Source organism: Lygodium microphyllum, chromosome 12, assembly GCF_053477565.2.
Source record: "Lygodium microphyllum isolate KBCC chromosome 12, Lygodium_microphyllum_v1.1.10, whole genome shotgun sequence".
Lineage (NCBI taxonomy): Eukaryota > Viridiplantae > Streptophyta > Polypodiopsida > Schizaeales > Lygodiaceae > Lygodium > Lygodium microphyllum.
This window is the reverse complement of record NC_141146.1, coordinates 50,385,952-50,401,438: the sequence shown is the minus strand read 5'-3', so window position 1 is coordinate 50,401,438 and position 15,487 is coordinate 50,385,952. Positions and strand designations below refer to the sequence as shown.

The following is a 15,487-nucleotide window of genomic DNA, read 5'->3' as shown; positions in this document are numbered from 1 at the left end:
CCATGCAGACGGCAAGGGGAGAGAGAGGGAGAGTAAAAAAAATTAATAAAAATTTAAAAATTTAAAGGGGGTGGTTCGTATGGGGAAGGCACAGGGGCATGGGGGATGTTACATGCATATATCTCCAACAGTGTGGCAACAATGGTCAAAGATGGTAAGCATTAGACCCATGAAAAATAGACACGTGAATGCAATGAAGGCTAGAAAGACGAAAGATATCACATTAATCTAAAAGATGGAGCAAGGCCAATGGTGCAGCAACTACGATGGTTGGGAGTAGTTCAACAAAACGCTCTACTTACTGAGATGCACTGACTTTTGAAGGTAGGCTTTATCTATCCAGTAGGGGACTCAGAGTGGGTTTCACCTGTAGTGGTGACACCCAAGAAGAATGGCAAATGGTGGATTTGTGTGGATTACAAGTCGCTAAATGCTGCAACAAAGAGAGATCACTTCCCTCTTCCCTTTCAGGATGAAATACTCAATGAGGTGGCCGGGCATGAGAGATACAATGTTTGTGATGGGTATTCAGGTTATTTTCAGATCCGAATAGTTGAGGAGGATCAATAGAAGGCCACCTTCATCACGTCTTGGGGGTGTTTTGCTTACAAAGTAATGCCATTTGGATTAACAAATGCCCCAGCTACCTTCCAACAATTCATGAATTATGTCTTCCAGTCATATTTTGGTAAGTCGATCAGGATCTTTATTGATGATTTTTGTATTTATATTTCTAAGGCTCTACATCTAGGAAAGGTGGATAAAGGTTTCAACCGCCTCGCACAAATGGGGGGGTAGCTAAACCATGAGAAGTATCACATTGGCAAAAGCAGTGTAACTTTGTTAGGGCATGTCGTAAGTGAGAGGGGGATTGAAGTGGATCCAAACAAAGTTAAGGCCCTATTGGCAGTGTCGTCACCATCTTTTATGAAGCAACTAACCTCTTTCATTCAAAGGTGAGATATATGGGGGTTCATTCATCTCCTCTCTCAATTACTGTTTCCATTGCAACAGTTGACCCACTCTGAGGAGCTCCTGTGGAGTGATGAAAGCAAAAGGTGCTTTCATGAGGTGAAGAAGGCTCTCAACACCCTTCCCATAATTTTACAGCCTTGCTAGGATCAAGAGTTTTTGGTCAACCTGAGTTTTGGGGAAGATGCTCTAGGGGCAGCACTAATACAAAAGGATGCTAAAACTGGCCTGATGAGGCCAGTTTACTTTTCTAGTAGAGTAATGACAGCATCAGAACAAGGGTACAAGATGGTGGAGGTGATGGTTTTGTCTCTAATGTTTGCTGTAAGAAAGTTTCATCCTTATCTTCTCCCTAGGCCGTTCATAGTTATCACGACAGAAGAGCATTTTTCCTATGCCTTACAACACATGGATGTTTCAGCAGAATAAGTGGATGATACAACTCCAAGATTTTGACTACACCTTCAAGGTGAAGGACTCTACTCGGGCCTGCCTAGCTTATTTGTTGACTCATAGATGCCATCAAAAGAAGGAAAAAGAGAAGGGAAAGGTTAAAGAGGAGACACTCCTCTTGAGGACCTGCCACGGGTGGATAATGCCCATGCCCTCTAGTTCGATGGGGCCTACAAGCGTATTAAAGACACAATGACAATAGGAATAGTGGTGTTCAGTCCCAAAGGTGACAAACTTTATGGAGAAGGTATTAGCTTAAAGGATATCCATTCTAACAATGAGGCAGAATATCAAGCCTTGATTTTAGGTTTGAGGTGGTGGCTCTCACATGGTGTCACTCGACTTAATGTTTTTGGGGATTCTATGCTAATTGTTAAGAAAATGAAAGGAATCTGAGCTTGTAAAAGTGATAACTTAGTAGTGAAAATAAGAGAAGCTAAAACTCTCACAAGGAAGGTACAACAGAAAGCCCAAATCTATTTTATGCCAAGGCACACAAACGGTGATGCAGATACTATAGTAGCTACAAAATTGAAAGAAGTAATGGTGGGCATCATTGCAGTAAAGCTCCCCTTATTTCAGGGTAAGTTTCAAGTACAAGATGTGCTTTATTTTCTTGAGCATGGTGAGACACCTACACATATGAGTAAGAGTGAAAAAAGGTGGTTGGATACTAAGGCCACTAAATACCGCTTGATAAATGATGTGTCACAAAGGAAAGGATGTGATTCTTAGAAGGGGACCAACAGCAAAGGAGATTATGGATGTGATCAAGAGCTGCCATGAGGGGGTTTGTGGCGGACATTTTTCTCAAGAAATAACTAGCAAAAAGATTCTCCAAGCTGGTTTTCTGTGGCCTAGTCCACATTGAGATGTGCAACATTGGTGCCCCACTTGTGATACTTGCCAAAAGGCTCGACCAAGGAAGCTAGTGCACGAGGAAAAAAATCCCATAACTACATATGTCCCATTTGAGAAATGGGGGATTGATGCAATAGGGCCACTCCCACGAACTCAATCTGGCAAGGAATACATCATAATGGGTGTAGACTACATGACGAGGTGGGCAAAGGCTTCAACAACAACTAGTAGGATCACAGCCTAACAAGTGAGGAAATTTGTGTTTGAAAATATTTGTTGCAAGTTTGGCACACCTTTAGAAATTATCTTTGACCTAGGTCTTGGTTTTAGGGTTAATCTAGTGGGGAAGCTAATGGAAAAGCTAAAAATCAAGCGTAGGCATTCTACTCCTTACTACCCCCACAATGTAATGTTTGGTCAAAAAGGTGAATGGGCTGATTTGTAAGATAATTACCAAGCAGGTACACATGCACCCCAAGCACTGGGATAAAAAATTGAGTGCAGCTCTTTGGACCTACAGGACTTCATTCAAAACCTCACTTGGCTATACTCCATTTCACCTTATTTATGGCCAAGAGGCATTGATTCCTATAGAGGTAGAACTCGCCAGCTTACGTGTTTTAGTAGCCAATTGAGAGAAGAATCAAGATAAGAAGTTAGAGGAAAGGATCTTGGATCTAGAGAGGCTAGAGTTAGACAGAGAAGTAGCAGTCCAACACTATTCCATGCAAGCTAAAGAGAGGAGGAAGACATTTAATAAGAAACTGGCTAGCAAACACATAAGGGAAGGATCACTTGTGCTACACTATGATAACCATTTTGATAATAGAAATGATGCTAAACTTGTGTTCAAATGGGAAGGGCCATTCATAGTCATAAGGAGATATCCAAATGGCAGCTATAAGCTACATGACATGGATGGGAGGGTTCACAAGACAAGGGTAAATGGATAGCGACTCAAGCCTTATTTTCAAAGAATTAGGGACACTTTGGAGCACTCATTTGACGAAGAGTCACCAATGAGTGGGTGCCCTCCTCCCTGATCTATTGAACCATAATTAGCAAGCTAGAGGCATGCATGCCTCTAGCCTAAGGGGAGGGCTAATGATCCGGGTTTTTTACAAACCGGATTTCTACCACAAAATTTGGCCAAAACCCCCATCAAGAGCCTTACCCATAGCTTAAACCCTGCATCTTATCACTTTGGGTTTACTCTTTAAGCATTAGGTATGATGCATTACTTCTCAGTTATGATAACTCTAGAAAATGGTGGGAACAAGTTCTTAGGATGGATGTCAATGTAAAGGATAAAAGGGATGGGTTATCTTAGTAAAGATGGAAATGGATTACACCTAGGGGTTGAGTGAGTACATAGATTTTTTCAAAGGACTAGCCTCTAACTACACGTGGATTCCACTTGCATCACCAAGATTTTGGATCTATCACCATCATTAGAGGATACCTCACCCTTGTAAATAAGTCAATGTCCATATCATGGTGTCTTTTGGATCTTACACAAAATCTTACAAGCATGGACCACCTCTGTCACATGCTTATATATATTTATATATATATAAGAAACTAAAGTCAAAGCAACTTTTGGAAGCCATTTTTTATCATTTCAATAAATCCTAGGGAAAAAAAATTTTCAAGAATTTTTTGCATTGCCCGACCGGTTTTGACCTAATCTACAAAGTTGCAGAAGAAACTTTTTTCAGATTCTTCACCAATTTGAAGTTACAAAGGCATAGACTGCTGCCTACATGCAATTTTCTTCTCTCTTTCACCACATCAACTTTTCATTTTATCCTTCTTGTAAATATATTATAATAATGTGCTTTGGGCACCCATCTCTTGTAATCTAGCTCCCTTTATCTATCTTGTCTACCACCACCCTTGGCTTTTTGTATGATGACCAAGGTGGGGACTTGTCCCAGCCACTATTCTCCATATTTTCAAAGATGCCATATATAATCTAGGATTATGTTAATCAAGAAGATTAGCTTAATCTAATCCCTCATGGAGGCTGTATAAGGTGTCCGTGGAGATGTGAAAAATGACAATGACAAGCACATGAGAGCACTCTAGAACACCCTTATGCTAGTCCATCTCTTTGAGATAAGCTATGAGTGAGTCTCTTTTATTGTGTAACATTCCATGAATACATAATGGCAAGCTTCCTCTATCTCTTCTCCTCTTCTCCTCTTCTCTCTCTCTCTCTCTCTCTCTCTCTCTGTCTCTCTCTCTCTCTCTCTCTCTCTCTCTCTCTCTCTCTCTCTCTCTCTCTCTCTCGGCTGATGTATGAAGCAGCTATATGGGGGCCAGGCCTTGCCGATTATGTCCGTGGAGATGTGAAAAATGACAATGACAAGCACATGAGAGCACTCTAGAACACCCTTATGCTAGTCCATCTCTTTGAGATAAGCTATGAGTGAGTCTCTTTTATTGTGTAACATTCCATGAATACATAATGGCAAGCTTCCTCTATCTCTTCTCCTCTTCTCCTCTCTCTCTCTCTCTCTCTCTCTCTCTCTCTCTCTCTCTCTCTCTCTCTCTCTCTCTCTCTCGACTGATGTATGAAGCACGTTGAGATATCGAGCTCCACTCGTGATACGCCAGGGTGACCGTTGTATATTTATGTCACCGACTTGTCAGTTGCAGACGCGGTTGGTACACCGCCCATGAATAATAGCTACATGATAGCTATCCTTATCTACTCTAGTTCGTGGCTCAGTTAGTATGCCACCTTAGTTAGTTGAGTTTGGTTTGAGACCCATATATAGGGTTCTTCTATTTCTTTGTACTTGAGTTCTTTTGGCTTACACAACTAAAAAGAGGAAAACTGTTTTCAGCCTCCACCCTTGTGTGTCTTCCCCCATTGTGCAAGCAAGAAAGCTTCAAGTGAGACTCCTTCCTTCTCTCCCACAATCTTGACATGGTATCAGAGCCTTGTTCGTGGTAAGGAGCTCAAGAAAGCAAGCCAAGCTCGCGGTGTTCTGGTAAGAGGAGCAGTGTTGCTTTCATTTTCTGTTTTGGGAGCAGATCTCTGCAGGTAGCACAGCCGGAAAGTGCAGGAGTGCATTGTCTCAGGTTGAGACGCCCTTCGCGGTGAAGCAAGAGGGCAGTATATGCTGCGGGAAAGGGCTTTAGCCCTTGGCGACCTTGTTTTTTTGATTTGAGGCCATTTCGGGGCCTGTTTTGCAGACGGAAGTTTTCTGCACGCACTCAAGAAAAGGCTCAGTTTTATGCTGTGCGACCACTGTTCTACAGGTCGGTGAATAGTTACAGTAAAAATTGCATTGTATGCTTGTGCGCAGAGACATTGGGAGTTACAGAATCATCCCTGTTGCCTGTTGATGCAAAATCGTCACTAGGAAGTGACTGTGTGGTCAAATACCACTTTCGCCAGTTTTGCAGATTCTCCCTTGTGAGGGTGAAGCTGTGGTTTTTGCAGTGACAGAATTTTTTGTAGTCTTCTGTAATGGCATCTGATTCTCTTTCACAGATTGTCACTGAAAAGCTTGACAAGAACAACTTCCAGGCATGGAAGTTTAGAATGACGAATTTCCTTATGGGAAAAGGATATTGGGAATTTGTTGCAGGAAATGAAGAAGAACCAGTTCTTCCTGATGTTCCCAATCAACAACAAATGCAGGCATTTAAAACATGGCATGAGAGAGCCAGGAAAGTTATGTATTGGCTGTCTATCAGTATTTCAGACTCTATGATTGTGCATATTCAGGATGCAAGTACGCCAAAGGAGGCATGGGATACTTTGTCAAAAATGTATAGCACAAATACGCAAGCCAGGAAAATGCAGCTCAAGCAAGAGTTGCATAATGTGCAAAGAGAAAGTATGAGCATCAACGACTACCACATGAAGGTGAAGAAGATTGCAGATGCACTTGCTTCCATTGGGTCGCCAGTGGAAGATGATGATTTAGTTTCCGTGACCTTGAATGGTCTAGGAAAGGATTATGCACAGTTTCGGACATCCATTTCAGTTCGTGAAAGATTTCCTGATTTTGAGGAGTTGATTGCTCTTCTAATTTCTGAGGAACAGAGAAATGGTGGTGCATCTTCTTCAGGAGGAACTTCAAAAGAAGCTGTCTTCTACTCAAATGCTGGAAGAGGTAGAGGCAGAGGTAGAGGAGGCCGATTTGGAGGCCGTGGCAGAAATCAGAATATGCAGCAAACTCAAGAAAACCAGTCCTATGGAGGAGGACGTGGTAACTCTAGAGGCAGGGGGAGCCAAAGAGGTCGTGGTGGATGGCAAAGAGGCCAAAATGCAAACAGTAATGTTGAATGCTACTATTGTGGTAAAATGGGTCATATGGCTAAAGACTGCTATAAAAAGCAGAATGACATCATGAATGGAAAACTGCAACAAGGGAATTATGCATCTTCTAGCAGACAGGGTGATGACAGAAATGAGCATTTGTTCATGGTGCAGCACATGAACAATTCTGTGACAAGTGCAGAAGAAAGCAATGGTGTATGGTACGTTGACTCAGGTGCATCAAACCACATGACAGGTCATGCAGAATGGATGGAGGATGCAAGGAAAATGGAAAAACCAGGATTTGTGGAGACTGGTGATGATACTGCACATCCGATTGTGCAGATTGGAAAAATTCCTTTGTCTATGCAGGATGGGAAAAAGAAATACCTGTCCGATGTATTTCATGTCCCGAATATCACCAAGAATCTGGTTTCAGTTGGTCAAATGGTTGAACAGGGCTTGCAGGTCAGATTTAATCCTCATGGATGCTTTGTTGAGGATATGAAAAATAAAGGTCGCTTGATAGCAAAAGGAAAGAAGAAGGGCAGAATGTTTACATTGGATGCAGACATGTCTGAATTGAGTGCAGCAATGTTTGCACATGGGACCGGTGTAGTTGCAGATATTGATATCTGGCATAAACGCATTGGTCATGTTAATGTACAGCGACTTAAATCAATGCAGGCCCAAAATATTGTTGCAGGATTGCCCAAATTCAAGGTTGCAGAAATGCATAAGGTATGTGAAGCCTGTCAGTTTGGAAAATAGGCAAGGAAACCATTTCCTAGACATGTTCAAGAGAGTGAGAAGCCATTGGAATTAATTCACTCTGATGTGTGGACAACTAAAGCTGCATCTCTTGGAGGCTGTCATTATTTTGTCAGTTTTATTGATGACTATAGCAGAAAAGTTTGGGTGTATTTTATGAAAAAGAAAAGTGAAGTTTTTGGGCATTTCAAAACTCTTAAAGCTATGGTTGAAAAAGAAATAGGCTTGCAGATAAAATGCCTAAGGTCAGATGGAGGGGGAGAGTACCTCTCAAATGAGTTTGCAAAGTTCTTGCAGGAGCATGGCATAAAGCAGCAATATTCATGCAGTTATACCCCACAACAAAATGGAATTGCAGAAAGAAAAAACAGGCATATTGGAGAGGTATCTCGTGCCATGCTCAATGAAAAAGACTTGCCAGATTTTTATTGGGCTGAAGCAGTTGCTACAGCAGTCTACATAATGAACAGGACTCCCACTGCAGCAATACATGGAATGACTCCAGAGGAGAGGTATACTGGTAGGAAACCAGATATTTCTCATTTGAAAATTTTTGGTTGCATTGCCTATGTACATGTGCCAGATGAGCTGAGATCCAAGTTGGATCCAAAAGCTGAGAAGTGCATCTTTATTGGTTACTCTCTGCAGCAAAAAGGGTATAGATGCTATAACCCTTCTACTCGTAAGTTTACAGTGAGCAGAGATGTTGTTTTTGATGAGATGAGTAGCTGGTATAAACCAGTAAATGTGATTGATGATGAAGATGCACAAAATGGTAATGCTACACAGAATTCACAGCAGCAGTCACAAAATATTAGTGGACCTGGAGCGTCCTCTAGCAGTGGTTCACATTCTTCGCCATGGACAGGCAGATTGAGATCAGGAGAATCTTCTCAAAGCAATGCAGATAGTGGTATGCAGGTATCACGAAAAGGAAAAGAGAAGGTTGATCAGCCCATGTTTGATGTGAATGCAGGTCACTCTTATGTGGATGGTGAATCCAGTGGCTCAGAACAGAGCATTGATGATGAGTTGGGTATTCCTTCTATTGTTACACCTGGAGTAAGGAAGACCAGGGATGTTTTGAGAGCACCTGGGAGTGAACCTACTTTGCGCAGGTCTACAAGAGCTAGGTATCCTGTGGATAGGCTGAAATATGATGGATTTACAGCCATTCACTATGCATATATGGTCAAAGTGATACAGGAACCAGAACCCACATCTTTTGAGCAAGCCATGGGAAAAGAAAAATGGGAGAAAGCCATGGATGAAGAAATGGATGCCTTGGAGGCAAATGCTACATGGGAGTTAGTACCTTTGCCTAAAGGTAAGAATGCAATTGGCTGTAAGTGGGTTTATAAGGTGAAGCACAATGCTGATGGTTCTGTGAACAGATACAAGGCAAGATTAGTAGTCAAGGGGTATGCACAAACATATGGCATTGACTATGAAGAAACATTTAGTCCGGTTGCAAGGATGGCAACCGTAAGAGCAGTCATTGCTATGGCTGCATCAAAGGGATGGTCTTTACATCAGATGGATGTAAAGAATGCCTTCTTGCATGGTGATTTGCAAGAAGAGGTCTATATGGAGCAGCCACCAGGTTATGTGCATGCTTTTCATCCTGAGTTTGTTTGCAGGTTGAAGAAAGCCTTGTATGGCTTGAAGCAAGCACCTAGAGCATGGTCTGACAAGATAGGACAGTATCTTGTCACTATTGGCTTTCAGATTTCCAAGGCAGATTTCTCACTTTATGTGAGAAAAACAGAGAAAGGTATTATGCTGCTTGTCATTTATGTTGATGATTTGATTATGACAGGTGACAGTGATGAAGATATCCTTCATGTGAAAATGCTATTGAAGCAGAAGTTTGAGATGAAGGATTTGGGAGAGCTGCGTTATTTCTTGGGCATTGAGGTGATTAGATCACCAAGTGGGATACAGCTCTTGCAGAGGCAGTATGGATTGGACATGCTGTCCAAATATGGGATGACAGGCTGTAAGCCTATTTCAGTTCCTTTGGAGCAAAATGTGAAGCTGAGCACAGATGCAGGTGAGCTTCTAGAAGACCCTACTATGTACAGACGCATAGTAGGAAGTTTGATTTATATGACTATTACCAGGCCAGATTTGAGCTATGCTGTTGGATTGGTAAGTCAGTTTATGCAGGCTCCAAGGAAACCACATTTGGATGCGGCTAGACGCATACTTAGGTATGTGAAGTCCACATTGCAGTATGGACTATTTTATGAGACTGGGGTTCAGATACAGTTGCATGGATACACTGATGCTGATTGGGCTGGTAGTATTTCTGATAGACGATCTACCAGTGGATATGTATTCTCTTTTGGGAGTGCTGCAGTCACTTGGAGCAGCAAGAAACAGCCTACAGTTGCCTTGTCGAGCACAGAGGCTGAGTACAGGGGTGCAGCAATGGCTGCATGTGAGGTAGCTTGGTTGCATAAGCTACTTTATGATATGCATCAGTCTACAGATGGGCCAGTTGTCATTTATTGTGACAACATGAGTAGTATACACTTGGCAAATAACCCAGTCTATCATGCTAGAACAAAGCACATTGAGGTGCATTATCACTATGTGCGAGAGAGGGTTTTACTAGGTCTTATTGATCTAGTTTATGTCAGCACAGAGGATCAGGTAGCTGACATATTCACGAAGGCATTGGGCGCAGAGAAGCTGCGCAAGTTCAGAGACCTGCTTGGTGTGCAGGAATTGGGATTGAGCTCGAGGGGGAGTGTTGAGATATCGAGCTCCACTCGTGATACGCCAGGGTGACCGTTGTATATTTATGTCACCGACTTGTCAGTTGCAGACGCGGTTGGTACACCGCCCATGAATAATAGCTACATGATAGCTATCCTTATCTACTCTAGTTCGTGGCTCAGTTAGTATGCCACCTTAGTTAGTTGAGTTTGGTTTGAGACCCATATATAGGGTTCTTCTATTTCTTTGTACTTGAGTTCTTTTGGCTTACACAACTAAAAAGAGGAAAACTGTTTTCAGCCTCCACCCTTGTGTGTCTTCCCCCATTGTGCAAGCAAGAAAGCTTCAAGTGAGACTCCTTCCTTCTCTCCCACAATCTTGACAGCTATATGGGGGCCAGGCCTTGCCGATTATGTATGGACATTAATGGAGAGACCTCAGGTGATCATGATATCTAGATTGATTCGCAGAAAGGCCTCAGTTCCACATGACATTGTGCAAGCAGAGCTTGCCGCACCGCCCATGATAGTCGAGGCATTATTTCAGACAGTGTGCTTCCTACATAGATTTCAGGATATGGACAGAGATCGCATTGCATATAGAGCATATATGGCATCTCAGGAGATGGCTCGAGCGGGGGATACCACATCATGGTATGCGCAGACTAGAGCTTGGTTTGACAGACATGGGCTGGACATTGATAGACTCCCACCTCTTCTATATGATACTCAGGCTCCCACTTACACCCTCTCTCTCTCTGAGAGGAACAGAGTCATCAGACAGGAGATATGGCATATTTATATACAGAGGACATGGGTCAGCCCTGCACAGCCACTGCCATCGAAGATGGCACATTATTATACATAGTTCTTAAGGATATCAGAGCAGGGATTCATAGAGATTCCGAGATATATGCAGATCTATATGCCACATCGATTGAGAGTTCTTATTGGACAGCTCAGGGTATCATCACATCAGCTTATGATTGAGAGTGGCAGAGCCAGTGGCATCCCGCGGGAGGAGAGGATATGCCCCCTTTGCAGATCAGAGGTGGAGAGTGAGGAGCATTTTGTTCTCAGATGCCCGGCATACTCAGAGTTGAGATCTAGATACACATTGAGTAGCTCACTTCAGGGATGTATGACTGATATGGATCAGAGATCATTTGGACGTTTTCTAGGAGAGGCATGGCACATCAGAGAGTAGAGCACACAGCGGGTCCCAGTCAGAGAGGGGCCCACCCAGATGACTATTACACAGTTCTTTCAGACAGACAGAGTGAGAGCTACTGTACCAGCCTCCAGCCAAACCTCCGGGCTCACACTACAGCAGGCTGAGGACTAGCATACCCGACGCCGCACGAGGATCCATGGGTTTCGGACCCCACAGCCACACCGACAGGAGATCTGGAGGATTCTTGATCTACATCAATAGCAGACTGAGATCCGACGACACTCGACACATTGGATCTCAGATCTCCAGTTTGCTCTTTCTCCACCGTCGATGTACCACATCCTGCATCCAGGAAGGATCACTTGCTATTAGCAACTTCGACGACTGCTACTACATCCTAGGATAGTATATCTCCCTGCATCTGTTACATATACACATCGCCCCACTTTATCACAGCCGACAGTTGTTCCCCTATCACAGTCGACATTTGTTCCCCTTTTGTAGCCATTATCTGGAGTACCAGAGCTACATACGCACATACACATACACGACACTTATCACACTCACAGCACCGTATTTTCAGTTTCCAGTTTTTAGCTTTTCATTCAACACTTTTATTTTGGATAGTTGGACCTCATCAGTTGTATCACAGTTTGTCTCATAGGCCAGTTTTGGTCTTTAGAAGACGTTAATATAACTTTCTTTCTTTCTTTCTTTCTCTCCCATATTCTAATATGGTGTCTAGATCATATATACTCTTGTCTAATTCTCCCTCTATATTCATACTTAAACTTATTAAGTAAGACTTGCCATATGCCCTATTGGTGGCAAATCATTATTTCCTCATGCTATATATATGTTCATGGGAGAATTTAGGAGTCATCGCCTCTCTTAACCTTCCATCATATTCATTTTCCTTAAGATTGGCTACAAATTATCCCTTGTGAAGTTGTGTTTTGGTTCTTTCCATTCACTTAGGAAAGGGATGTCCTATCCCATCCTTCCTTTGGCTAGGTGGTGCCCTCTTTAGCTCTCTTAATGAGGATTGGAGACTGGGTGGAAAAGAGGCAACCCATTTATCTTTTTAGCTCTCACCTGCACCTAACCACCAACTTTGAAGGGTCCCCCGTCACCCACTCAATATATCCTCAACCTCCACAACCTTAACCATTTTGACATACTTCTCTCCCATGCCCAATTCTCATGGAAGCCCCATCATTGACTTACATAACCACCTTTTAATCACCCGAGCCCTCATCAACAAAGTCCCACAAGTGCCATGGGACTAGCACTTGACTAGGAGGGGATAATGTTAACCCCAACACAACACACAGAGATAAAAGAAGAAAAAGAAAATTCAAGAAAACTCAAAAATGCAAAGCAAGGTAGAAAAAGGTGGCCTAACTTAAGAATAAGAGAAGAAGAGGCCAAAAGTACAAGGGCAGCATTGAAAGTCAAGACGAAGGCAAAGGCGCATTTTGAAATGTAAAACCTTCCCCAAATTTTTGTAAAAGAGCATGAGGCTCCCTCCTGTACAATTTGTAAAGTGTAGATGGGCATAGATGAAGGCATAATATAAGTAGAAGGGAATAGGAAAAGAGGACCTTGGCAGATGGCCAATCGTGTAAAAAAAGGGATGGGTGCCCAAGGGGATGAGGACATGTATAAATGCCAAAAAGTGAATAGAGAACCTCATTCTTGGTGTGTGGCAAAAGTGGCTCTTCTTCTTCTCGCTTGCTTGCTTGTGCTTGAGCTTTGAGAGAGGGAGTGTGAGGGTGTATGGGAGTGAGTGTGTGAGGGTGAGGGTGAGGTGAGGGTGAGGGACTGTGGTGGAGAAGTTCTCCATCTTCTCCTCTTTTCTTCTTCTGTTCTCTTCTCTTATCTCCTCTTGCACATAGCGATGAAGGATGTAGCTTGAAGGTGGAGGATTGAGATTTCTTGCATCTCAATCGTGGAGCTACCCATGTGCTTGAGAGAGGAGGGTACTAGATCGGGCATTGAGGTAAGCTCATTGCATTCGTAAGCTTGAGAGTGCATATGACTATGTGAGAGATAGCCATTAGTATTTGGCTTGAAACGCTTGAGCAATAAGCAGTCCGTGGGTCTTGGCATTCGAGCAAAAGCTGCCACATTTATCTTCTACTTAGTGCCCGTACACATGTATGTTGTAGGTGGCGGCCACCCATCACTATCGTATTTATTCTTTATTCTTTACTATGGAATAATAAAGGGAAGGTAGGTCACACATTGTGATTCTTGGAGTTCCCACAAACCACTCTTGCTCTCTTGAGTTTAAACCTCCATTTAGCTATTGGTTTCTTACTTTTTCTTATGCTGCACTCTCACTCTCACTCCTACTCACCCTCTTAGCAGCAATAAGAGATTCAACTCTTCAAGGCTAAGTAGTGCCCCTATTGGTTTGATGACCTTGGAGATATCCAAGATCACAGACTATGTGAATGCCCAATAAAGAAGGCTTACCTTATAAATCTACTTATTCAATTGAGGCCCTACCATAACAAATCTCACAAGACAATTGTACATGCTTGGACAAGACAATTTGTTAAGAAGATACATATATGAGTATGAATTTGAAGAGATATTGTAGGAGACACATGGTGGAATACTTGGAGGCCCCTTCAATGCCACAAGCATGGCTTGAAAGTACTACAATTGCAACTTTGGTTGTCAATAATATTCAAAGGATGTAGCAGTTGCTTTTCTTGGCCCATCAATTCTTTGAAAAATGGAAAATTGACTTCACGGGACCAATTAGCCCTATGATGTGATATTATCTAACGTAATTCATCATAGTCACAATATCATAGTCATAACCCACTACATGGTGAAACAAGATGGGGCAAGAGCAACATGGAGGAACAATGTTAGAATGATGACCAAGTTCCAATGGGAATGACTGATTTGGGTGTCTAATTGAAAGTGTTAGTAATTAAGGAATCCACTTTATTAATGAAGTGATTGACTATATACTCTGCATGTTCCTAATCATCTACCAAAATTCATTTCCATATTACCTGCAAGAAAATGACCAAGCAAAATTGATAAATAAGACCTAATCAAAACATTGATGAAAATTAGTTTTGGCTCACAAACTACCTAGGATGCCAAACTTATGGCTACTCTATGGGCATATGATACAACTTACAAGATAGCCATGGGTCAAACACCCTTTGGGTTAACCTATGGCTACTCTATGGTCATACCAAACCATGTACAAGATAGTCATGGGTCAAACACCTTTAGGCTAACCTATGGCGTCGATACCATCATGCCTATAGAATTCTCAATTTATGCATTGTAATACACGAATGTTGGGAAGGAAACAAAGCATAGGCTAAATGTCTTACTAGGTTAGAAAGGTGTCATGAGACTTGATGTGTATGGCCAAAAGACACCTAGTCTCAAGAAAGAAGAGCTCATTGCTCAAAGACATGGATTTCAGTGGAAGAAGATGAAAAGAAAGAGAGAAGGTATGTAGATTCAGACATAGGAATTAAATATGCTCAAAACATAATGATGGATGCCATACATTCCATAATAGTTTTCTTAAAAACCAAGTGCAACATATATATATCTACATATGCATCAATATTTGAAACTTTTGCTCAACAATGGCTATGTTTATCCCTATATGCATGTACTTCTTCATATAAAAGTTTAGACATCAAAAAATATTTCTATAATTCCAAAACATTCATGTTCATACATAAGAATAGCTCTAAACTTATTCATCCCATATATATATAATAAACCCTGAATTTGATCACCAAAGAGCCCTCCTTTTAACATTATATATCACGCTTTCAAGGCAACATAGCAGTAAATCAAGAAAGCATCAAATCGGCAGAGATTTAGGATAGTAGTGGGCTACCTTAAATTTCGTTTTTACATCAATTTATGGCAATATACAATAGCCCCTTTCTCTAAGGTTTCATGTCATCCTTCCTCCCCCTAACTACCTCTCTTAGATGTAAATTGTATTCTCTATCTTGCTTTCTTTTCTTCCCTTCTTCCTCAAGAATAGTCTCCCCTCCTTCTATTGCCTTATTGTCCATGTGATGGTTGTACTAGTTCAAATCCAAAAGTTTGCTAGATCTACACTAGTCACTCCATTTCTTCACGCTTTCATTCATATATAAAGTTATGCTTTTTAGCTCCCTAACATAGGCTTTCTATTTTATTATACATAACCATCACTTATTCTTTCAAATGAAAATGTTGGAGCCTTGCCTA

At 41.9% G+C, this 15,487-nt stretch overlaps 1 pseudogene; it reads left to right on the top strand.

Moving 5' to 3' along the window:
* LOC148027753 (uncharacterized) overlaps positions 1 to 11,605 on the top strand; it is a 102,879-nt pseudogene extending 91,274 nt beyond the window's left edge.
* Positions 11,606 to 15,487: the final 3,882 nt, after the last annotated feature.